Genomic DNA, 24931 nt, shown 5'->3' with positions numbered 1-24931 from the left:
GGAGATGCTGGCAAGAATGAGAGCAGAGCAGCAATAGCTTGAGTTTCTGGGATAAATGAGGAAGGCATAGGATAGATGTATTCCAAAAATGAAGAAATACTCAAATAGAAAAATAGTATAAGGGAAGTCAAATGGAAAAATAGTACAAAGGAAGTCAAAGCCAATGTAAAAGCAAAAGAGAGGGCATACAACAAAACAAAAATTAGTGGGAAGATAGAGGATTAGGTAGCTTGTAAAAACCTACAGAAAGCAAATATAAGACTCATTAGGAGGGAAAAGATGAAATATGAAAGCAAACTAGCAAACAATATCAAGATGGATAAAAAAATCTTATTCAATTATATAAAAGAAAAATGAGAGTAGGTGTATTTCCATTAGAAATTGAGGCTAGAGAAATAATAATGGGGGGCAAAGAGATGGCAGATGAACTAAATAAGTATTTTGCATCAGTCCTCACTATGGAATACACTAGCAGTGGGTCAGATGTGGAAGGGTGTGAGGGAAGATGTGTGAGTACAGTTACTATTACAAGGGAGAAGGTGCTCAAAAAGCTGAAAGACCTAAGGGTACGCAAGTCACCCGGACCAGATGAACTGCACCCTAGAGTTCTGAAAGAAGCAGCAGTAGAGATTGTGGAGACATTAGAAATGATCTTTCAAGAATCATTGGACTCTGGCATGATTTTGGAGGACAGGAACATTGCAAATGTCACTCCACTCTTTAAGAAAGGAGAGAGGCAGCAGAAGGGGAATTATAGATCAATTAGCCTGACCACAGAGGTTGGGAAGATGTTGGAGTCAATTGTTAAGGATGAGGTGATGGAATACCTGGTGACACAGGCCAAGATAGGACAAAATCAGCATGGTTTCCTTAAGGAAAAATCCTGCCTGACGAACCTGTTGGAATTCCTTGAGGAGATTACAAGTAGGATAGATAAAGGGGATGCAGTGGATGTTGTGTATTTGGATTTTCAGAAGGCATTTGACAAGGTGCCACACATGAGGCTCATTATATAACAGGAAGCTACTGGCATGGTTAGAGCATTGGCTGAATGGTAGGAGGCAGCGAGTGGGAATAAAAGGATATTTTTTTGGTTGGCTGCCACTGACTAATGGTGTTCCGCTGGGGTTGGTGTTGGGACCACTTCTTTTTATACCATTTTTCAATGATTTAGATGCTGGAATAGTTAGCTTTGTTGCCAAGTTTGCAGATGATACTAAGATTGGTGGAGGGGCAGGTAGTGCTAAGAAAACATGAAGGCTGCAGAAGAACTTAGACAGATTAGGAGAATGGAAAATAAATTGGCAAATGAAATACAATGTTGGAAAATGCATGGTCATACACTTTGTTAGAAGAAATAAATGTGCAGATTATTTTCTAAACATGGAGAAATTCCAAAAATATAAGATGCAAAGGGACCTGGGAGTCCTTGTGCAGAATACCCTAAAGGTTAACTTGCAGGTAGAGTGATTGGTGAGCAAGGCAAAAGCAATTTTGCATTTATTTCTAGAATACAAGAACAGGGATGTGATGCTGAGGCTTGCTGAGGCATTATAAGGCACTGGTGAGGCTTCACCTTAAGTATTGTGAACTGTTTTGGGCTCTTCATCTCAGAAAAGATGTGCTGGTATTGGAGAGGGTCCAGAGGAGGTTCACAAGGATGATTCCAGGAATGTTTGATGGCTCTGGACTGTACTTGCTGGAATTCGGAAGGATGATGGGGGGATTTCATTGAAACCTTTCGAATGTTGAAAGGCCTAGACAGAGCAGATATGGAAAGGATGTTTCCCATGGTGGGGGAGTCTAGGACAAGAAGGCACAGCCTCAGGATAGAGAGGTGTCCATTTAGAACAGAGATGCGGGGAAATTTCTTTAACCAGAGGGTGTTGAATTTGTGGAATTTGTTATCACAGACAGCTGTAGAGGCCAGGTCGTTGGATGTATTTAAGGCGCAGATTGATAAGTTCTTGATTGGCCACGGCATCAAAGGTTATGGGGAGAAGTCCAGGGAGTAGGGCTGAGGAGGGATGAAAAGAGGATCTGTCATGACTGATTTGTGGAGCAGACTTGATGGGCCAAATGGCCCAGTTCTGCTCCCATGTCTTATGATCTTAGGGTCTTATGGAATTTCACTCAGGTTTGCTGACTGAGTATTAAAGGCAACCACCCATAGCAATTTTTTAGAGGTTTGACTAGTGACCAATTCACATTTGGGAGTGATTGGCATAAAGAAATTAAAGTAAGGAAGGGGCAAGTGGAGTGGCCATTTATGGAGTGGACAGAGCCAGAGTGGAGATTTTGAGACCTTAGCTCTTCGACAGTTCAGTGAGTAGAGGCTTCATTCATAGAAAAGAAAAGCCCAAAGCTTCATGTGGAGGTTCCCCTCCCCCCACCTCTTTCTTTGTATTTGCTCAGTTAGGGCAGTAGACATGCCAGGCAGGAAAGTGGAATGCTCCATGTACGGGATGCGGGGAAGCAGGGAGACATCCAGTGTCCCTGACAACTACAGCCGCAGGAAGCTCATCTAGCTGCAACTTCTAACACTCCATGTTAAGGAGCTTGATTTAGAATTGGTGGACTCCGGATCATTCGAGAGGCTGAGAAGGTGATAGATAGGACATATAGAGAAGTAGTTATACACAAGGTGCAGGACACAGGAAACTGGATAACAGTCAGGAAGGAGAAAGGGGTTAAGGAGCCAGTGCAGAGTACCCCTGTGGCCACCCCCTCAATGACAGGGGTTTGGATATGGTTGGGGGGGGGGGAGGAATGACCAAGCAGAGGAAAGACACAAGAGCTGGGTCTCTGGCACTGTGACTCAGAAAGGAAGGAGGAAGAAGAGGTGAGCTGTGGTGATTGGGGATTTGTTAGTAAGGGGAATGGACAGGAGGTTCTGTGGGCAAGAATGAGATACCTGGATGGTATGTTGCCTCCTGGGTGCCAGGGCCCTTGGAGTTCTTAAATGGATGTCTGAACAGCTACAGGGTGTGGTCCATGTAGGTACCAATGACATGGGTAGGATGTGTGACGAGGTTCTGCACAGGGAGTTCAGGGAGTTAGGTGCTAAGTTAAAGGGCAGGACCTCCAGGGTTGTGATCACAGGATTTCTTCCTGTGCCATGTGTTGGTGAGGCCAGAAATAAGATGATTATACAGTTTAACACATGGCAAAGGAGTTGCTGTAGGAGGGAGGGCATAAGATTTGTGGATAATTGGGCTCGCTTTCAGGGAAGATTGGGGCTGTACAGAAGGAACGGATTGCACCTGAACTGGAGAGAGACCAACATCCTCACGGGAAGGTTGGTTAATGCTGTACAGTGGGGTTTAAACCAGAGTTGCGGGGGGAGAGTGCAGGAATGGTTACTGGAAATGTTGTGGAGGCAGATGTTTGTAAGACCCTACACAAACTCAGGAATCAAAAGGTTGGGCGTGGTGTGACTAGTGTCCTGAACTGCATATATTTCAATGCAAGAAGTATTGCAGGAAATGTTGATGGGCTCAGAGCCTGGATCAGCAGCTCGAATCGACCCATAAGTGAGACTTGGTTGTAGGAGGGACAGGACACTAGAAATTGCTTAGTGACACATTATGGGTGGAATTGAGAAATAAGAAAGGTATGACCATGTTAATGGAGCTCTGTTACAGACCACCCAACAGTCCGTGGGATTTAGACGAACAAATTTGTAGAGGGATTGCAAACTGCTTCAAGAAACATAAGTTTGTTATAGTAGATGATTTTAACTTACCACATATTGATTGGGAATCCCATACTGTGAAAGGTCTAGATGGGATAGAGTTTGTCAAATGTGTTCAGGAAAGTTTACTTCATCAGTTTGTAGAAGTCCCAATGGGAGAGTGTGTGATACTGGAATCTGCTATTTGGGAATGAGACAGGCCAGGTGACAGAAGTTTGTGTAGGGAAAACTTTGATCCAGTGACCACAATGCCATTAGTTTCAAAGTCACTCTGCAAAGAGATAGGTCTGGTCTACGGGTTGATATTCCAAATTAGAGGAATGCCAATTTTGATGGTATCCTGTAATGATCTGGCAGGTGTGGATTGTTTTCTGGCAAAGGTGTGCTTGGTAAGTGGGAGGCCTTCAAAAATGAAATTTTGAGAGTACAGAGCTTGTATGTGTCTGTTAGAATAAAAGGTAAAGATAACTAATGTAGGAACCTTGGTTTTCAAGAGATATTGAAACCCTGCTTAAGTGAAAAAAGGAGGTGCATAGCAGGTATAGGCAGGAAGGAACATAGTAGGTGCTTATGGAGTATAAGAAATGCAAGAGAATACTTAAGAAAGAAATCAGGAAGGCTAAAAGAAGGCATGAGGTTACTCTAGCAGTCAAGGTAAGGGAGAATCCTATGGGATTCTACAGATATGTTGAGAGCAAAGGGATTGCAAGGGGTATAGAAAGAGTAAATGCAAGCAGGCTTTTTCCACTGATGTTGGGTGGGACTACAACCAGAGGTCATGGGATAAGCATGAAAGGTGAGAGGTTTAAGGGGGGACATTAGGGGAATCTTCTTCACTCAGAGGGTTGTGAGAGTGTGGAATGAGCTGTCAGCACAAGTAGTAAATGCAAGCTCGATTTCATCATTGAAGAGAACTTTGGATCGGTACATGGATTATAGGGGTATGGAGGGCTATGGTCCCAGTGCAGGTTGATGGGAGCAGGCAATATAAATGTTTTTGACATGGACTAGAAGGGTTGAAGGGCCTGTTTCTGTGCTGTTCTTCTGTATGATTCTATGAGAGTGGACCATAGGAGAAAGGGAAGGAGGAGACAAGTCATGGGAGACATGATAGGCACATAGGTAAGAGGTAAGAGGCACGAGTTGGGAATAGAAGAAGAGGGGATGGTGAGAGAATTTTTTTTACTGGAAGGAGAAATCGGTGTTCATGCCATCAGGATGGAGGCTACCCAGGCAGAATATAAGGTGTCACTCCTCCACCCTGAGGGTCGTCTCATTGTAGCACAAGAGGAGGCCACGGACTGACATGTCAGAACAGGAATGGGAATGAGAATTAAAATGTTGAGCCACAGGAAGTTTTGCTTTTGACAGATGGAGCGGTGGTGCTTGATGAAATGGTCCCTTAATTTACAAAGGGTCTCACCAATGTAGAGGTCGATTCATCGGGAGCACCGGATACAGTAGACAACCCCTGCAGATTCATGGGTGAAGTATTGCCTCACTTGGAAGGACTGTTTAGGGCCCTGAATGGAGCTGAGGGAGGAGGTGTAGGGGCAGGAATAACTGTTTGGCTGCTTGCAGGGATAAGTGCTGGGAGGAATGAACGGACAAGGGAATCATGGAGGGGGTGATCCCTGTGGAAAACGGAGAGTTGGAGGGAGGTAAAGATGTGTTTGGTGGGAGGATCCCTTTGGAGATGGTGGAAGTTACGGTGAATGATGTGTTGGATGTGCAGTCTCATGGGCTGGCTGGTAAGGACAAGAGGAACTCTATCCATGTTAAGGCAGAGGGAAGATGGAGTAAGAGTGGACGTCCGGAAAATGAAGGAGATGCGGGTGAGGGCAGCATCAGTGCAGAGGAAAGGAAACTCCATTTTTTTGAAAGAGGACAACATCTTTGATGTCCTGAAAGGAAAGCCACATCCTGGGAATAGATGTAGCAGAGATGAAGCAACTGAGAAAAGGGAACAGGAAATAGACAGTGAGGTAAGGTTGGTAAAAAAAAAATGAAATTAAATCCTTAGAAAGAGGTGACACAGAATCAGAAGATGTAGGATCTTTGTGGGTTGAGTTAAGAAACAGCAAAGGAAAAAAGACCATGATGGGAATTACATACAGGCTTCTGAACAGTAGCCAGAATGTGGGGTACAAATTACAACGGGAGATAGAAAACACATGTAGAAAGGGCAATGTTACGATGGTGATAGGGATATCAATGCACAGGTAGATTGGGTTAATTAGGTTGGTGCTGGATCCTGAGAGATGCAATTTATAGAATGCCAATGAGAAGGCTTTTTAGAGCAGCTTTTGGTTGAGCCTACTGGAGGAAAGGCAGTTCTGGATTGGGTGTTGTGTAATGAACCAGATTTGATTAGCGACCTTAAGGGAAAGGAACACTTAGGAGACAGTGATCATAATATGATAGAATTCACCCTGCACTTTGAGAGGGGGAAGCTAAAGCAGATGTATCAGTATTAAAGACCCAGATAGAGTGGATGTGGAGAGGACGTTTCCTACAGTGAGAGAGTTTAGGATCAGAGAGCACAGCCTCAGAATATAGGGATGTCCATTTAGAACAGAGATGAAGAATTTCTTAAGCTAAAGGACAGCGAATTTGTGGAATTCATTACCGCAGATGTTGTGTTGAAACATGAAAACTTCTGGGGGGGGGAATATTTTTACAGGCACTGTATCTATAGCATGTGTGCAGTCACTTCTGATTCTTCCTCTAACCCATCTACCTCCTCCAAAGCCAACGAGCCATAGTCCACACAACAGTTTATTAAAGTCTGATTGTCACAGCCCTGATATATACAGTAGCTCCATTCTTTTATAGAATTTTGTAGAATCTTTATTTGTTCATTTGGGGAATATGGATTTTGTTGAGCAGGCTGGTATTAATTTCTCTTGCCTATTTAACCTTGGTGGTAATGAGCCATCTTGTTGAATCACCTGCATTCCCTCTGGTGAAGGTACTCACATAGTGCTGCTGGAGTGCTAACTCAGGACTCGGACCCAGTGAGGGCATAGCAATATATACTCCGATTCAGGATGGAGGTTAAGTAAGAGGTGTCCCTGGCGGTAGTGATGGTGGTGCTCCCATACAGCTGTTGCCCTTGTCCTTCTTGCTCTATAAGACAAGATTGCAGGTATGGTCATAGAGGTACCGCATTTGGAAATGATCACTTTCTACTTGCAAGAGTAATGAATCTGTGGAAATCTTTGCCACAGGCAGCTATGGAGGGCAGAGGTTGATAGATTCTTGATCAGTCAGGCCATGAAGAGATATGGGGAGAAGAAAGGAGATTGGGGCTGAGAGGAAAAAAAATAGATCAGCGATGCTGAAATGGCAGAATAGACTCAATGGGCCAAATGACCTATGTCTTGTGTTCTTGTGATCTAAGATTACTAGTTATTGCACATTCTACTAACTGAGTGATAACCAGCTTGGACGTAGTGTGGTTAATTAACCTAGCTTCTTTGGTTATGCTTGGTTATTTAAATCTTCAACCAATGTGGGAGACATTAACAAAACTTTTTTCCTATGTATTAATTTTATTTTATCAATCTGTTGGAGACGCTTGCTTATGAATCAGAAGGATACAGTTTCAAGTTGTATTCCTTAGTCTAGAGAACACAATAAGACCATAGACCATAAGACATAAGATACAGGAGAAAAATGAGGCCATTTGACCCATCGAGTCTGCTCTGGCATTTCATCATGGATGATACTATATTCCTCCCAGCCCCAGTCTCTTACCTTATCCCTGTATCTCTTCATGCCCTGGCTGACCAAGAATCTATCAACCTCTGCCTTAAATATACGTAAAGGCTTGGCCTCCACGGCTGCCTGTGGCAATGAATTCCACAGATTCATCACTCTCTGGCTAAGGAAATTCCTCCTCATCTCCATTCTGAAAGGACACCCCTCTATTCTGAGACTGTGTCCCACCATAGACTCTCCCACCATAGGAAACACCTTCTCCACATCCACTTTATCGAGGCCTTTCAATATTCGATAGGTCTTAATAAGATCATCCCTCATTCTTCTGAATTCCGGTGAGTACAGGCCCAGAGCCATCAAGCACTCTTCATATGCCAAGCCTTTCAATCCAGGAATCATTTTTGTAATTTCATATACCTATGCAGGACTCATACACTTACGCATGAGTGGAGATGGAAAGCATTACCTGTACTTTGTCTGGCCACTCAAGAGGAATTAAAAGATGTTGAGGAAGAGCAAAGGAGTCAGTGTCATTGCCAAGACCCATAGATCCAACAGACAACAGCAGAACTCACAAACCTGCTGGTGTGCAGGATTGAGTTATCAAAAACTTGCCAGACTTAATTTCTAAGTTATGTCCCTTATTAAGTGATAATGAATAACCATAACTTGCCATAAAATGAAGTCTGGCAATTTTTCATAACCCATGAAGCCTCATCCTCTACACTGTGCAGCTCGACCCCCAGTAAGAATTTCTGGATAAAATCCAGTGAAGAGTTCAGTAATATTGGCCTGTTGGGGTTTGATGGGTGAATAATTAAGTTAGCCTAAAGTGCTACTGCCTAATCTGCATCAGAGACTTTGGAACAGCCAAGACAGGATTATCAAACTAGCCACATTTTGTCCACAGTTGTATATTGTACAAAATCAACCTTAAACCTGTTGGATTTAATTTAGAAAATAACGGAACATTCAGCAGCTCAGGAAGCAAAGATAATATTTCATATTGGTGAATTTTCATTGGAATTTTTGGATAAAAGATGTTAGAAACAGGTGAGATCTTGATAAAAATAATGCAAGGGTTCTTGTTTCTGATGTTACCTTTAGTCGAAAATATTTGCCATTATTTTTAATAATTAATGTTGCAGACAAAAATCTCAACATAAGATCTTTTGATCAATATTCCTTTGTAAATTTGAGACTCAACTGCTCTTATCCCCTAAAATCTTCTTGTGAAACCTTCATTGAAGGCATTACTGCAGTATTTCTGATCATTTGACCCCTTTAAGTTCTATAATTAATTATTAATAATAGAGTTTGAAAAGTCATTAATCAAAGTTAACTGTCAGCAATTGTGCTATCATCGTCTATGCCAGCAACATTATTAAACAGGGATACTTGGGATTGGGTTTCAGGGTAATAGTGTAGCCTTAACGATTGGTGTGAGTAAATAAAATGAGGAAATGAAGCTGGCAATATCCAATAACCAAGCCTGTTATTCTAGACAACGGAGGGCTATCAGATTGGTCTTAGATCCTGCATTATCACTGTGCATGATCAGCAGCTTCATAACGACTACTGGAAATGACCACAAGCTGTTCTATTTATCTCTTTTTATTTATTAAGAGATAAGGTGTGGAACAGGCCCAACAAGCCATGACATGCAGCGATCCACCTATTTAACCCTGGGATAAACACAAGGCAATTTACAATGACCAATTAGCCAACCAGTCGCTCCATCCTTGGACTGGGGGAGGAAACCAGAGTAGCTGGAGGAAACCTGTGTGGTCACGGTGAGAAAGTACAAACTGAGTACAGACAGCGCCAGAAATGAATGCTGAACTCCGACACCCTGCGCTGTAATAGCGTCGTGCTAACCACAACGCTACCATGATGTGCCATGGTTTTCGCATTCAGTGATTCATTTGGTTTAGTTCTACACAGCGAATAATAATTAAACCCTGTAGTTTTTATGTGCATTGAGTTCCTTAATATGTTGATTGGTTGGTGAAATACAAATAAGACAGACCGTTATGAGTAAGGATAAAATTGGAACTTGAGGGAAGGTACTAAATTGGGGTGGAACAAATTATGACCGGATAACACAGGAGCTAAGGGGTATTGATTGGGAGAGCTGCTGTCCGGCAAGTCCATATATGACATGTGAGAGTTGTTTAAAAATCAGAGTTAAGGATTCCGGTGAGGAGGAAGGGCAAGGACGGGAAGGTAGTGAAACCTTGCATGATCAGGGACATCCTAAAGAGAAAAGTAAGCTAAAGTCAGATTGGGCTCTTGTGGAATATAAATTTAGCAGTAAAGTACTCAAACAGGCAATTAGGAATGTCAAGGTAGGTCAAGAGATGTTCTTGGCAAGCAGGGTCAAAGAGAATACCAAGGCATTTTGCACTTATTAAGAAAGAGAGGATAAATAAGGAGAGGATAGGTTCACTCAAGGATAATGGAGAGAATTTATACTTTGGGTCAGAGCTAACGGCCGAGGTACTAAACGAGTACTTTGTGTGTGTGTATTGGAGAAGGATTTGGAGGACAGTGAAGTCAAACTGGGGCATGCTAATGTGAAAGGACATTTTGAGATTAAGTGGAAGGTAGTGCTAGGTTTACAGTTTCTGAGATCCTCAGACAACCCTGCTTGGCACCAACGATCATTCAATGGTCAAAATCACTTGGATCATATTTCTTCCCATTCTGATGTTTGGTCTTAACAACAACTCAATCTCTTGACCATGTCTGCATGCTTTTATGTATTAGTTGCTGCTACATGATTGGCTGACTAGATATTTGTATTAATAAGCAGGTGTACAGGTATAGCTAATAAGGTGGCCACTGAATGTAGTATTATGCAATACCAGGGTTGGTTAGCAATTTTATTCTGTGGATTGTCACCTTGTCGTGGTGGAGAAGCTTGTGTGGTCCTGTGATCCCGAGAGCAATGCCATCTGGAGCTATGCTCCTGGCAGGGTCACCCATGGCGGTAAGGTCGAGGGTGAGGTCCCTGACAAAGAACAATCTAACCAAGACCTCAACGGTGGAACAGGTGGACGAAGTTACTTCGAACTGAACGGCTGTGAAGGCGGATGAAGGCTGCAACAAATCCATCAGCTCCAATCGTCGTGGTTTCCATGCCATTGGAATCAGTTGGTTGACTTGTGAAGTATCGTGTGCATCTTAGAGTGCAACATCAACAACACGTTAAACACATACACATACAGTCGTCTTCACTCTGTGGGCCACTTCTTCAGAACAAAGACCATCATCCTCGACCTCAAGGGATAGCCACGACGACGACGAGTAATTTTATACTCTTTTTGTGGAAGTCAAAACATAATATAATTTAAAGTCAAAGTACGGGAGGTGCTGGAAATTAGATATAAAAACTGTAAATGTTGCGAAAACTCATCAGGGAAATTAGTCTCTGTGGGGAGAGAAACCGAGATTACCTCTTCAGGGAGGAAGTCCTGAAAAGAGAATATAGGGAGTTAGGTAGAAAGCTGAAAATCGGGTCCTCCAGGGTAGTAATCTCTGGATTGCTGTTTGTGCATACCGCAGTGAGGGAAGAAGAGGATGATTTGGAAGATGAATGTGTGGTTGAGGAACTGGTTCGGGGGGGGGGTGGTGCAGGGTTTCAAATTTTGGGATCATTAGGATCTCTTCCAGGGAAGGTATGACCTGTGCAATAAGGATGGGTTACACCTGAACCGGGGGTTGGGGTGTGGAGACCAATATCCTCATGGGCAGATTTGTTAGAACTGTTGGGGAGAGTTTAAATTAATCTGGCAGGAGAATGGGAACTGGAATGATAGGGCTGTGGGGGTAGTTGATATAGGTAAAAGTAGATGTAGTGTGTAGTGAGACTGTGAGGAAGGACAGATCAAAATTGCAGTCAGTGGAATCAGTTGAAGCGTAACTTGGGGGCAAAATTGAAAAGGGTGACAAGTACAGGACTGAAGGTGTTGTATTTGAATGCACACAGTATACAAAATAAGGTAGATGATCTTGTAGTGCTATTAGAGATTGGCAAGTATGACTGAGAGATGGCTGAAAGATCCTAGTTGAGATCTGTTCACATTGTATCAAAAGGACAGGCAGTAGGACAAAGGGAGTGGGGTGGCTTTGTTGGTTAAGAAATGAAATCAAATCCTTAGAAAGATGTGACATAGGATCAGAAGATGTCGAATCCCTGTGGGTAGAGTTAAGAAACTGCAAAAGTAAAATGACCCTGATGGGATTATGTACAGGCCTCCAAGCAGTAGCCAGGATGTGGAATACAAATTACAATGGGACATGGAAAAGGTATATAAAAAGGGCAATGTTATGACAGTCATCGGCGATTTCAATGTGCAGGTAAATTGGGGAAAATCATTTTGGTGCTGGATCCCCAGAGATGCAATTTGTAGAATGCCTACAAAATGGCTTTTCAGAGCAGCTTGTGGTTGAGTCCACTGGGGGAATGGCAATATGTCTTATGTAATAACCCAGTTTTGATTCGGAAGCTTAAGGTAAATGAACCCTTAAGAGGCAGAAACCATAATATGAGGGGACTGGAAAGTTGTGAATGTCACTCCGCTCTTTAAGAAGGGTGAGAGACAGAAAAAAAGGAAATTATAGGCCAGTTAGCCTGACTTCAGTGGTAGGGAAGGTATTGGAATCCATTATTAAGGACAAAGTCTCAGGATACTTGGAGGCACATAATAAAATGGGCCTTAAAAGGAAATTTTGCCTGACAAATCAGCTGGAAATCTTTGAGGAAATAACAGGCAAGATGGACAAAGGAGAAAGTCAGTGTTGGGACTGCTTTTCATATTGTACAGTAGGTTAATGATTCAATGATGGATTTGATAACTTTGTGGCCAAGTTTGCAGATGATACAGAGATAGGTGGAGGGGTAGGTAGTGTTGAGAAAGCAGGGAGTCTGCAAAAGGCTGTAGACCAGTTGGGAGAATGGGGGAAAAAGTGGCAAATGGAATATATTTATATATGAAAAATATCAGAAATGAGAGGTGCAAAGGGACTTGGGAGTCCTTGTGCAGAGATTCTGAGAGTGAAAAGGTTTACATATGTGCAGGGCTGTACACGCTGGAGTTGAGAAGAATGAGGTCTCATTGAAACCTATCGAAATTTGAAAGGCCTGAATAGAGTGGATGTGGGGAGGAAGTTTCATATAGTGGGGGAACCTGGGACCAGAATGCACATACTCAGAATAGAGGGACATCAATTTAGAGCAGAGATGAGGAGGAATTTCTTTAGCTAGAGGGTGGTGTATCTGTGGAATTCATTGCAACAGACATCTGTGGAGGCGAGGTCACTTGGTATATTTAAAGCGGAGGTTGATGGGTTCTTGATTAGTCAGGGCATCAAAGGTTATGGGGAGAAGGGTGAAGAATGGCATTGAGAGGGATAATAAGTCAGCCATGGTGGGATACAGAGCAGGCTTGGGAATTTGAAATAAAATGCTGGAACTACTCAAACAATGCACACAAAATGCTGGAGGAACTCAGCAGGCCAGGCAGCATCTATGGAAAAAAGTACAGTCGACGTTTCGGGCTGAGAACCTTCGGCAGGACTGGAGAAAAAGAGATGAGGAGTAGATTTAAAAGGTGTGGGGAGGGGAGAGAGAAACACAAGCTGATAGGAGGTGAAACTGGGAGGGGGAGGGACGAACCTGGAAATATTCAGCAAGCATCCTTTTTTAAATTTTCTTTTATCCTTCTGATTTGGACATTCCTGCTGGAGCCTGCATTTATTATTTGTCCTGAGAGGGTGATTATGGGTCCAACACATTGATTGGTCTGGAGTCAGACAGGCCAGAATGACAGCATTCCTTCCTTGAAGGATAAACGTGAACTACTAGCATTTTAGTAGTTTCATATTTATAATTAATGAACTCAGTTGATTTTTATTGCTAACTCCAGATTTATAGGATGGCCTAATTCTGCTTCTATGTTTTTATGGTCTTAAATGACCTTTCATATTTTTTGACAGATGAACGCTGAGGAAATGGTCTTTTGTTGAAATGATGGATGTGATCAAGGATGAAAGACTGAGGATTTAGCTTTGAGACAGACCATGTCACTGCTGCTGGAGAGAGAGTACAACAGCCTGTGTGTATTGATGCATGACTCTGAGTGTGCGTTTCATGAGGCTGCAACTTCAGCTGGAATCTAAGTGGAAAAATTCAGTGAGGCATTCAGTAAGAAAAGAGATGCATCTGTGGAGTTAAGTTTAGTAAATATCTTAACAACAAGGGAGAAAACAGAAAGCAATGAAAAGTGAGCATTAATAAGAGAGAAATGCAAATTGCATGCGATAGAGGAACTATGTTTCTTTCGTGTGGGAATTCCTGGAAAAGAAGAGGCAGTAATTTAATAGTGATCCAAAAAGAAAATACTACAAGTGTGGGGAATTTGAAACAAAATACTGGAAATACTCAGAAAGCATCTTTTTTAAAAATTTTGTTTTATCCTCCTGATTTGGACATTCCTGGTAAAGCCATACTTGCCTCTGAACTGAGAGGGTAATTATGGGTCCAGCACATTGATTGGTCTGGAGTCAGCCAAGCCAGAATGACAGCAGTCCTTCCTTGAAGGATAAAGGAGAACTAATCGCCATCTTGTAGTTTCATGTTTATAATTAATGTATCCAGTTGTTTTTTTTTATTTTTCAACTCCAGATTTATTGAATCACTTGAATTAAAATATCCCAGTTACTACTGTAGGATTTGAACTTGCTTCTCTCGATCATTGATCCAATAGCCTTGCCAGTAACTTAACTACTGTCAACAATCTAGGTCAATGACTACAATTAGGCTGTTATTTTTTGACATTTGAAAAGAAAGGGTAAAAAGTCTTACATTAAAATTTTTGATGTGGCAAAGAATGTACTGGCAACCTGAAAACATTAACTCTCGTTTCTTTCTCTACAGATGTTGCCTAAACTCCTGAGCATTTCCAGCATATATCATTTTTATAATGTAATATAATTTCCTAAATTTGAAAACATGGTGGCTGTCGTCTTTCTAATTCTATGGTAGTGAATCTAAACAAAGCAAATTACAGTAGTAATTTTTACTACTAGTTAAATAACAAATAGTAGTAAATAATAGTATGATTTAAAACAGGTCAGTTTTATCTAGTCAATATGATAACTAATGCATAATTTTTAATGATTATGCATTCCTTTGAAGAATAAAAATTCAACAAGTGATCCAGCCCCGGCTAACTGAAGTAATGGAACATGAGGGAGTAAGAAACAGAAGCAGGAATAGGCCTGAAGCCTCTTGGCCTCTTCACAATATCATGGCTGATCTTCCAGTTTAAACACCATTTACCTGTTCCATTAAACTCAAAGTACTCTGCAGATGCTGGGGTCAAAGCATTGTTTGTTTCTCTAAATATGCAGTCTCTGCTTTGAATACAATTGATGACTGAGCTTCTCGCCTTTCCAGGAAACAAAACTATCTGCATCTGAATGAAGAAATTTCTCCCCACTTCAATCCTAAATGACCTACCCTTTAATCTGAGGCTACGTCCACACTACGCCGGATAATTTTGAAAACGCCAGTTTCGAGTAAAAACGACAGGCATACACACTAAGCGTTTTTCAAAATATTTCTATCCACACTAACACGGATATTTGGGCAATTCTCCTCTACTGGGCACGTGCAGGACACACAGAAAACAAGTAAAGAGGAAACTGTATACTTAGTGTGCTTTTGTCCAGTTACAGAGTAGAAAAACTTAAAAGGAATTGCTCTCGGCTCTCGCGCAGGAGGACTTAAACCAAAAAAAATACAAATACTGGAGCGTATGGAGGCAACCGACAGGGAGTTCACGGACGGTATGACCCGGCTGACGACGAACATTGAAAAACTGACTAACTCTGTTGCATTAATAAAGCACCTTGTTAAGTGTATAAAACATGTCTGCATCAGTGTTATCTCGTATTTCCATACAATGTTACATTAGGCTGTTACACATCTATTGTCAGAAAAGTACTTGCATAAATAGGTAAACCACCTTCATACAAGCAAGGACAGAAAACAGGACAAAGTGAGTATACTTACTTATTCAATAAGCTATGGGTTAAAGTATTTGGTGAGTATATTTCTAACTCTTCTGGCTTCAGTCTCGGCGTCTGTTCTGAAATTGTTAGGTTCTGTGAAGCGCAGAATCAAATATCGCTGTGATGATTGTACGCTCTAGGATCAATTGTTTGGTGACAGTAAAATAGTAATAATAATAATAAGAAAACAATGAAATGCCGGGCTGCCGCCATCTGCTCCGACACATCATGACAGCGGTTTTAAAAAGCTCCAGGTACCCCGTACACACTACAACGGATATTAGGCATTTTCAGATTTATTCACTCTGGAGACCGTTTCTGAAAATCTCCATTTTCAGGGGATGAAAACACCGTTTTAGTGTGGACAGAGAGTCAAAATGAAGAGAAAAAGCTTTGTTTTCAAAATTATCCAGCGTAGTGTGGAAGTAGCCTGAGACTGTGACACTGGTTTCAGACTCATTGGTCAGAAATATCCTTCCTCCATCCACTCTGTCAAGCTTGAATGGAATCTTGTACATTTCAATGAGGATTAAACTCTCTAGAATACAAGTCTAAATGAGGTAAAAAATTTTACCCTTGTATCAAATCCTCTTGTAATGAATGGCAATATACTATTTCTCTCCTAACTAGACTGCTAAATTTGCATGTTAGCTTTCAGTGGCTTGTGTATAAGGGTTCTGGTCCCTTTGAACAGTAGGGGTTCTCAGTCTTTCATCATTTAAACAATACTCCCTATTCCTGTCTTTTGTTACTGAAGTAGATAGTCTCACCGTACTCCATATGGTACTCCAGTGCTGTTGCTCACTGGGCTGGTCTGTATCCCCTGGCAACCTCCTCACATTCTCATTGCTGTTCGCATTCCCACATAGTTTCATGTCACCTGCAAACTTAGAAACATTCTGCTTGGTTCTCTCAGGAAAATCATTGAAATAGATTGTGAATAATTGTGGCCCAAGCAGCGATCCCTGCATGATTCCACGGGTCACTTCCTACCAGCTGAGAAGGACGCTTTGATTTCTACAGTGTTTTATTATCTCCAACCTACTTTCAATCTACATTGATATATTATTCCTAGGCCATTTGCTCTAACATCATTCTTCCAGAAATCCAAATACATCATATCCACCATTTCCCCGTCACTTACTCCTCTAGAACTTCACCAGGCAACTCTACTAAACTAGATGAACGTATCCTTTCATAAATCAACATTGCCTCTGCTCAACCATATTATTTTTCTATGTCTCGATATCACATCTTTTATTATAGATTCCAGCCATTTTCCTTCCGCATATGCCAGGTTTGCAGGTCAGTAATTCTCTTCTTTGCTTTCTCTCTCCCCAGGTAAGTACTCTCCAAACTGCAGGAAGCCATTCTAGAATTTACTGAATTTTGCAGGAGAATTCATTATCTCTAGCCATTAAAAAAAATTAAGGTACTTCAGGTGTCCACAGGCTCCTCGTTTATTGGTATTGGTCCATGGCAGATAAGAAGTTTGGGAATGCCTGCTTTAGATCATCAGGGGTTTATCAGTTGTCTAGCTTATTGACTTCTCTTACTTTATTAATAACCATATGTTTTATTTCCTCATTTGAGTTGGTCCATTTGTTCTCCACTAATTCTTAATGTTTAGTGTACCTAAAGCTGGACAGGTTCATGGACAGGAAAGGTTAAGAGGGAAAAGGGACAAATATAGACAAGTGTGACAAACTTGGGAAGCTTGCTCAGCGTGAACAAGTGCGGTTGAATGGCCTGGCTCTGTGCTTTTTAACCCTTTGCCATTCTGACTCTATGAGATGCAGTCTGACCTACTGAGCACTTCCAGTATTTTCTGTTTTTATTTTAGTTTTATAGCATATTCCTCTTTATTTGATTTTCAGCTTCAATTCTTAGCATTAAGGAATACGCTTATGTACAATTCTTTACAACAACAGACCTGCTACAAGCGCAGTGTACTTTATTGTTGCCAAACAATTGATACTAGAGCGTACAATCATCACAGTGATATTTGATTCTGCGCCTTGCGCGATATTTCAGTGTACGAAGAATACTGAAATAAATCCTGGTAATCAGCAGATTTTCTTGCTGGTTTCCAGTTACAGTTTTAGCCCAAGCACTGTCACAGACAGATATTGTGCTGATAATCATGGCGTTGCAAGAAATTTCCATCAGGCTGTCTCTGTTCCCTTCCTTTAACACAGGGAGTGCAGCTGTGGAAACCTGTTGATGCCAGTGAATCGTGTGGATAGCCCAAGGCTTTTTCCCAGGGCTGAAATGGCTAACACGAGGAGGCATAGTTTTAAGGTGCTTGGAAATAGGTACGGAGGGGATATCGGGGTAAGTTTTCCATGCAGAGATTGGTAGGTGCTTAGAATGCACTGCCAGCGGCAGTGGTGGAAGTGGATACAATAGGGTCTGTTAACAGCTTCTTAGAGAGGTACATGGAGTTTAGAAAAATAGAGGACTGTACACTGGGGAAATTCCGGGCAGTCTCTATAGTAGGTTACATGGTCAGCACAACATCGTGGGCTGAAGGGCCTGTAATGTGCTGTAATTTCTATCTTCTATGTTCTATGAATGGAACCTGAAAGTATACTCCCAGGCATGGAACAACCACTAGAGAGTTGCCAGAATTTATATAGCTGGATTACGTGATGCATTTAGGGGAGGAAGGCTGGAAATTGGGTGGAAAGAAAAGGTGAAAATAGATGGAAGAAGCAAAGTGATAGTTTATTAGCTCAACTTGTTTTTTTTCCTTTCTTCCCTCTGGGAGTGGTCCCCTAATCTGAGGAAAGACATCTTTGCCATAGAGGGAGTACAAAGAAGGTTCACCAGATTGATTCCTGGGATGGCAGGACTTTCATATGAAGAAAGACTGGATGAATTGGGCTTGTACTCGTTGGAATTTAGAAGATTGAGGGGGGATCTGATTGAAACGTATAAGATCCTAAAGGGATTGGACAGGCTAGATGCAGGAAGATTGTTCCCGATGTTGGGGAAGTCCAGAACGAGGGGTCACAGTTGGAGGATAGAGGGGAAGCCTTTTAGGACCGAGATTAGGAAAAACTTCTTCACACAGAGAGTGGTGAATCTGTGGAATTCTCTGCCACAGGAAACAGTTGAGGCCAGTTCATTGGCTATATTTAAGAGGGAGTTAGATATGGCCCTTGTGGCTACGGGGGTCAGGGGGTATGGAGGGAAGGCTGGGGCGGGGTTCTGAGTTGGATGATCAGTCATGATCATAATAAATGGCGGTGCAGGTTCGAAGGGCCGAATGGCCTACTCCTGCACCTATTTTCTATGTTTCTATGTTTCTATTCCCTCCCCACCCCTCCCAGGAGTTCCACGAGCTTCCTGATTGTAATGAAAGGTGTTCAACCTGTAAAGTTTCTCTCTTCCCACAAAAGTGACATGGCTTGCAAAGTATTTCCAGCATGTTTTGTCTTGATAATGAGGTACAGTAGTTTTCTTTACAATGATAAATGTCTATGTTTACTGCACTGAGATAGGGTGAAGATTTGATAAAGCAAGTGCAGACAGTTTCCTATCCCTGCTTTCAAATCCTTCTGATTTAGATCCACACCCGAAAGGCATAACCGCTGCAGTCTGAGTGAGAGAGGAAGGCAGAAGCAAGCTTTGTAGTGGGATCTTTAGGAATGCATGGTAACATCCCTTAACAAGAAAAACTTTGAGAGCTGAGGCACTTGAATGACCAACCAACAGGATTACTATTCATGTGTACTTTAGTCTAACAGAAAGGACATTGTCACTTGAGGATAATTGTATGAACTTGAACTGAATTCTCAATTTAAATTGAGGAGCTGTTTAATTAACACACATAAAAATTGCTGGTGAACGCAGCAGGCCAGGCAGCATCTCTAGGAAGAGGTACAGTTGACGTTTCAGGCCAAGATCCTTCGTCAGGACTAACTGAAAGAAGAGATAGTAAAAGATTTGAAAGGGGGTGGGGGAGATTCAAAATAATAGGAGAAGACAGGAGGGGAGGGATGGAGCCAAGAGCTGGACAGGTGATTGGCAGAAGGGATACGAGAGGATCATGGGACAGGACGCCCAGGGAGAAAGAAAAGGAGGAGGGGGCGGAAAAGCCCAGAGGATGGGCAAGGTGTATAGTGAGAGGGACAGAGGGAGAAAAAGGAGAGAGAGAAAAAGAATGTGTGTATATAAATAAATAACGGATGGAGTATGAGGGGGAGGTGGGGCATTAGCGGAAGTTTGAGAAGTCAATGTTCATGCCATCAGGTTGGAGGCTACCCAGACGGAATATAAGGTGTTGTTCCTCCAACCTGAGTGTGGCTTCATCTTTACAGTAGAGGAGGCCGTGGATAGACATATCAGAATGGGAATGGGATGTGGAATTAAAATGTGTGGCCACTGGGAGATCCTGCTTTCTCTGGCGAACAGAGCGTAGGTGTTCAGCGAAACGACCTCCCAGTCTGCGTCGGGTCTCACCAATGTATAGAAGGCCACATCTGGAGCAACAGACGCAGTATATCACCCCAGTCGACTCACAGGTGAAGTGTTGCCTCACCTGGAAGGACTGTCTGTGGCCCTGAATGGTGGTAAGGGAGGAAGTGTAAGGGCATGTGTAGCACGTGTTCTGCTTACAAGGATAAGTGCCAGGAGGGAGATTGGTGGGGAGGGATGGGGGGAACGAATGGACAAGGGAGTTGCGTAGGGAGCGATCCCTGCAGAAAGCAGAGTGGGGGAGGGAAAGATATGCTTAGTGGTGGGATCCTGTTGGAGGTGGCGGAAGTTACAGAGAATAATATGTTGGACCCGGAGGCTGGTGGGGTGGTAGGTGAGGACAAGGGGAATCCTATTCCTAGTGGGGTGGCGGGAGGATGGAGTGAGAGCAGATGTACGTGAAATGGGGGAGATGCGTTTGAGAGCAGAGTTGATGGTGGAGGAAAGGAAGCCCCTTTCTTTAAAAAAGGAGGACATCTCCCTCGACCTGGAATGAAAAGCCTCATCCTGAGAGCAGATACGGCGGAGACGGAGGAATTGCGAGAAGGGGATTGAATTTTTGCAAGAGACAGGGTGAGAAGAGGAATAGTCCAGATAGCTGTGAGAGTCAGTAGGCTTATAGTAGACATCAGTGGATGAGCTGTCTCTAGAGACAGAGACAGAAAGATCTAGAAAGGGGAGGGAGGTGTCGGAAATGGACCAGGTAAACTTGAGGGCAGGGTGAAAGTTGGAGGCAAAGTTGATGAAGTCAACGAGCTCAGCATGCGTACAGGAAGCAGCGCCAATGCAGTCATCGATGTAGCGAAGGAAAAGTGGGGGACAGATACCAGAATAGGTTTGGAACATAGATTGTTCCACAAAGCCAACAAAAAGGCAGGCATAGCTAGGACCCATACGGGTGCCCATAGCTACACCTTTAGTTTGGAGGAAGTGGGAGGAGCCAAAGGAGAAATTATTAAGAGTAAGGACTAATTTCGCTAGACGGAGCAGAGTGGTGGTAGAGGGGAACTGGTTAGGTCTGGAATCCAAAAAGAAGCAGAGAGCTTTGAGACCTTCCTGATGGGGGGTGGAAGTATATAGGGACTGGATATCCATGGGGAAAATAAAGCGGTGGGGGCCAGGGAACTTAAAATCATCGAGAAGTTTCAGAGCGTGAGAAGTATCACGAACATAGGTAGGAAGGGATTGAACAAGGGGGGGATAAAACTGTGTCGAGGTATGCAGAAATGAGTTCGGTGGGGCAGGAGCAAGCTGAGACAATAGGTCGGCTAGGACAGGCAGGTTTGTGGATCTTGGGTAGGAGGTAGAAACGGGAAGTGCGGGGTGTGGGAACTATAAGGTTGGTAGCAGTGGATGGGAGATCCCCTGAGCGGATAAAATCGGTGATGGTGTGGGTGACAATGGCTTGATGCTCCTTAGTGGGGTCACGATCAAGGGGTAAATAAGAGGAGGTATCCGCGAGTTTCGCTGCGCCTCGGCAAGGTAGAGGTCAGTACGCCAGACTACAACAGCACCCCCCTTATCGGCGGGTTTAATAGTAAGGTTAGGATTAGTGCGGAGGAAGTGGAGAGCAGAGCGTTCCAAAGGAGTAAGGTTGGAATGGGGACAATGTGCGGTGAAGTCGAGACGATTGATGTCCCATCGACAGTTAGTAATAAAGAGATCCAAAGCAGGCAAAAGACCAGAGCAGGGTGTCCATGCATAGGAGGAGGGTTGAAGACGGGAGAAGGGGTCATTGGTAGGGATGGGAGAGTCCTTGCCAAAGAGCATTCGGAAGGAGTGAGGTTGACACTTCCTCCCTCTCCACCATTCAGGTCCCCAGACAGTCCTTCCAGGTGAGGCGACACTTCACCTGTGAGTCGGCTGGGGTGATATACTGCGTCCGGTATTCCAGATGTGGCCTTCTATACATTGGCGAGACCCGACACAGACTGGGAGATCATTTCGCTGAACACCTACTCTCTGTTCGCCAGAGAAAGCAGGATCTCCCAGTGGCCACACATTTTAATTCCACATCCCATTCCCATTCTGACATGTCTATCCACGGCCTCCTCGACTGTAAAGATGAAGCCACACTCAGGTTGGAGGAACAACACCTTATATTCCGTCTGGGTAGGCTCCAACCTGATGGCATGAACATTGACTTCTCAAACTTCCACTAATGCCCCACCTCCCCCTCGTACCCTATCCGTTACATATATACACACACTCATTCTTTTTCTCTCTCTCCTTTTTCTCCCTCTGTCCCTCTCACTATATCCCTTGCCCATCCTCTGGGCTTCCCCCCCCCCCGCCCCCCTTGTCTTTCTCCCTGGGCCTCCTGTCCCATGATCCTCTCATATCCCTTTTGCCAATCACCTGTCCAGCTCTTGGCTCCATCCCTCCCCCTCCTGTCTTCTCCTATCATTTCGGATCTCCTCCTCCCCCTCCCACTTTCAAATCTCTTACTAGCTCTTCCTTCAGTTAGTTGTGACGAAGGGTCTCGGCCCGAAATGTCGACTGTACCTCTTCCTAGAGATGCTGCCTGGCCTGCTGCGTTCACCAGCAACTTTTATGTGTGTTGCTTGAAATTCCAGCATCTGCAGATTTCCTCGTGTTTGAGCTGTTTAATTTCTGGATTAAGCACCAGAGTGAATACCATTACAATGAAATGCAGAGATTGCACTCTCTACGCTTGCCGCTTGTGATTTATCCTAGTGTATCACTTGCAGAAATATAAACAACAGTTTTATCCAGCATATGGGATGCACATCGTTGGCAAAAGGGAACGGGTAACATTGCCAATTCAGTCATAGCAATGTGGGATCCACTGGTATTGCTGACTATTTTAAGCCAGGTGAGGAGTTCCACTCCTGGCACCAATCCAGTAATGTTTACTAAAATATGCTTACTCTGGGTGCAGGTGGATTGCTTGCCTGATGTTTAGAATTGAACCGTATGTAATGCCCGGTTACTATTACCGTTACTACTGTCATGCTGTTACCTGTTTTATTTTCTGCAGCTTTTCTGTAAAATACAGTGTGTTCTGTTAATTAGGCTTCACAGTTCAGTATTTTGGCTTCTGCTAAAATGAGGAGTCGTTTGCTCAGTTTAGGAATGTTGTGTCGGCCAATCGGGTTTGTCTTGATAACGTTCTGTCCAGTGGGATGCCGTGCAACATTTGAGAGAGCTTGGCAGCATCAGATTTCTAGGAGACAGTGGGTCTTTTGTTGGCAGGTGGGAGATGCAGAGAAGAGCACGAGGGAAGATGCTCACAGTATCCTGCCCGAAGGAGACACCCTGTTGTAAGGACTGCTCTGTGCAGCCGAATGGTTCCAAGGAGGAACTGCCAACACTCCTGAGTCAGCCATTTTGTTCGTAATGGTCTTTGAAGGCAGTTCAAACTGGGTTGGTGACATGGGTTCAGTGGTGAGTAATTAAAGTGAAGCACCCGACTATGCAGAAATGAGCTCCAATGCTTATGTGCACATTTAATCTGGTTTAACTGTAATGGGCCCTTTTATTTTTCTAATAACTGTTAAAGTTGCAGTATCTGCAAATATACTTTCACTTTAAGTTTCTGCTGCTGTAAGGTCTGTTCGTTCCTGATGAACGATAACTGCACGGGGCAGCACTTATACAGGATTCACCATAATTTCCGTTCCCTTATCGGAATATTCCAATCCTCCTGTTTGAACCAGAATCATTCCGACCCAAGATGTGTGTTGCTTATTGAAGGTGGCTTCCCACCATTACCCATGCAATGCTGAGTCACGTGGCTGTTAGACTGAGTTAGCTAACAAGCCTAGTTTGTTATGAGCCACGTTGAGAGGGTTACACATAATCTTATCCAGCCTTCTCCACATATCCCACTATGCTCAAATGATAATTCTGTGCATAGAGAAAGACATTGACTTCTGGCTCCTATTTAAAATATCCATCACTGAGAACGTCAGGGGGGCTGAAGTGAGTGTAGTTGTCATTGATAAGGAGAAGGTGCTTGAGAAGTTGAAAAGTCTGAAGGTAGATAAGTCACCTGGATCAGATGATGTACACCCCAGGGTTCTGAAAGAGACCATAAGACCATAAGACAAAGGAGCAGAAGTAGGCCATTCGGCCCATCGAGTCTGCTCCACCATTTTATCATGAGCTGATCCATTTTATCCTATTTAGTCCCACTGCCTCGCCTTCTCACCATAACCTTTGATGCCCTGGCAACTCAGATACCTATCAATCTCTGCCTTAAATACACCCGTGGCAACAAATTCCATAGATTCACCACCCTCTGACTAAAAAAATTTTTTCGCATTTCTGTTCTGAAAGGGTGCCTTTCAATCCTGAAGTCATGCCCTCTCGTACTAGACTCCCCCATCATGGGAAACAACTTTGCCACATCCACTCTGTCCATGCCTTTTAACATTCGAAATGTTTCTATGAGGTCTCCCCTCATTCTTCTAAACTCCAAGGAATACAGTCCAAGAGGTAGCTGAAGAGATTGTGGAGGCATTAGTATTGACCTTTCAGGAATCCCTAGATTCTGGTATGGTTCTGGAGGACTAGAATCAGATTCAGGTTTAATATCACTGACATATATCATGAAATTTAATGTTATGCAGAAGCAGTACATTGCAATACGTAATAATAAAACTAAATTACAGTAAGAAGCATATATATTTTAAAGAAGTTAAATTAAGTAAGTAGTACAAAAAAGAGAAAAAGATGTAATAAGGTAATGTTCATGGGTTCAATGTCCATTCAGAAATCTGTTGGCAGAGGGAAAGAAGCTGATCCTGAATCACTGAGTGTGTGCCTCCTTCCTGATGGTAACAGTGAGAAGAGGGCATGTCCTGGGTGGTGAGGGTCCTTAATGATGGATGCTGCCTTTTTGCAGCATTGCTACTTGAAGATGTCCTGGATGCTGGGGAGGTTATTGCCATGGTGGAGCTGACTGAGTTTACAACTCTCTGCAGCTTA

At 43.1% G+C, this 24931-nt stretch overlaps 1 long non-coding RNA gene across 2 annotated transcripts in view; it reads left to right on the top strand.

Annotated features, from left to right (window-relative positions):
• Positions 1-15296, top strand: part of LOC134339153 (uncharacterized) — a 28833-nt gene extending 13537 nt beyond the window's left edge. Inside the window, exon 3 of one of the 2 annotated variants that reach the window (XR_010016353.1) lies at positions 14880-15296. This is a non-coding gene — a long non-coding RNA (uncharacterized LOC134339153). Of the gene's footprint in view, positions 1-13417; positions 14433-14879 lie in introns of those variants that run through there. The other variant, XR_010016352.1, reaches the window with a different exon arrangement.
• Positions 15297-24931: the final 9635 nt, after the last annotated feature.

Source organism: Mobula hypostoma, chromosome 2 (genome assembly GCF_963921235.1).
Source record: "Mobula hypostoma chromosome 2, sMobHyp1.1, whole genome shotgun sequence".
NCBI lineage: Eukaryota > Metazoa > Chordata > Chondrichthyes > Myliobatiformes > Myliobatidae > Mobula > Mobula hypostoma.
Note: the sequence above shows the minus strand (reverse complement) of the source record. Positions and strands in the feature narration are given on the sequence as shown.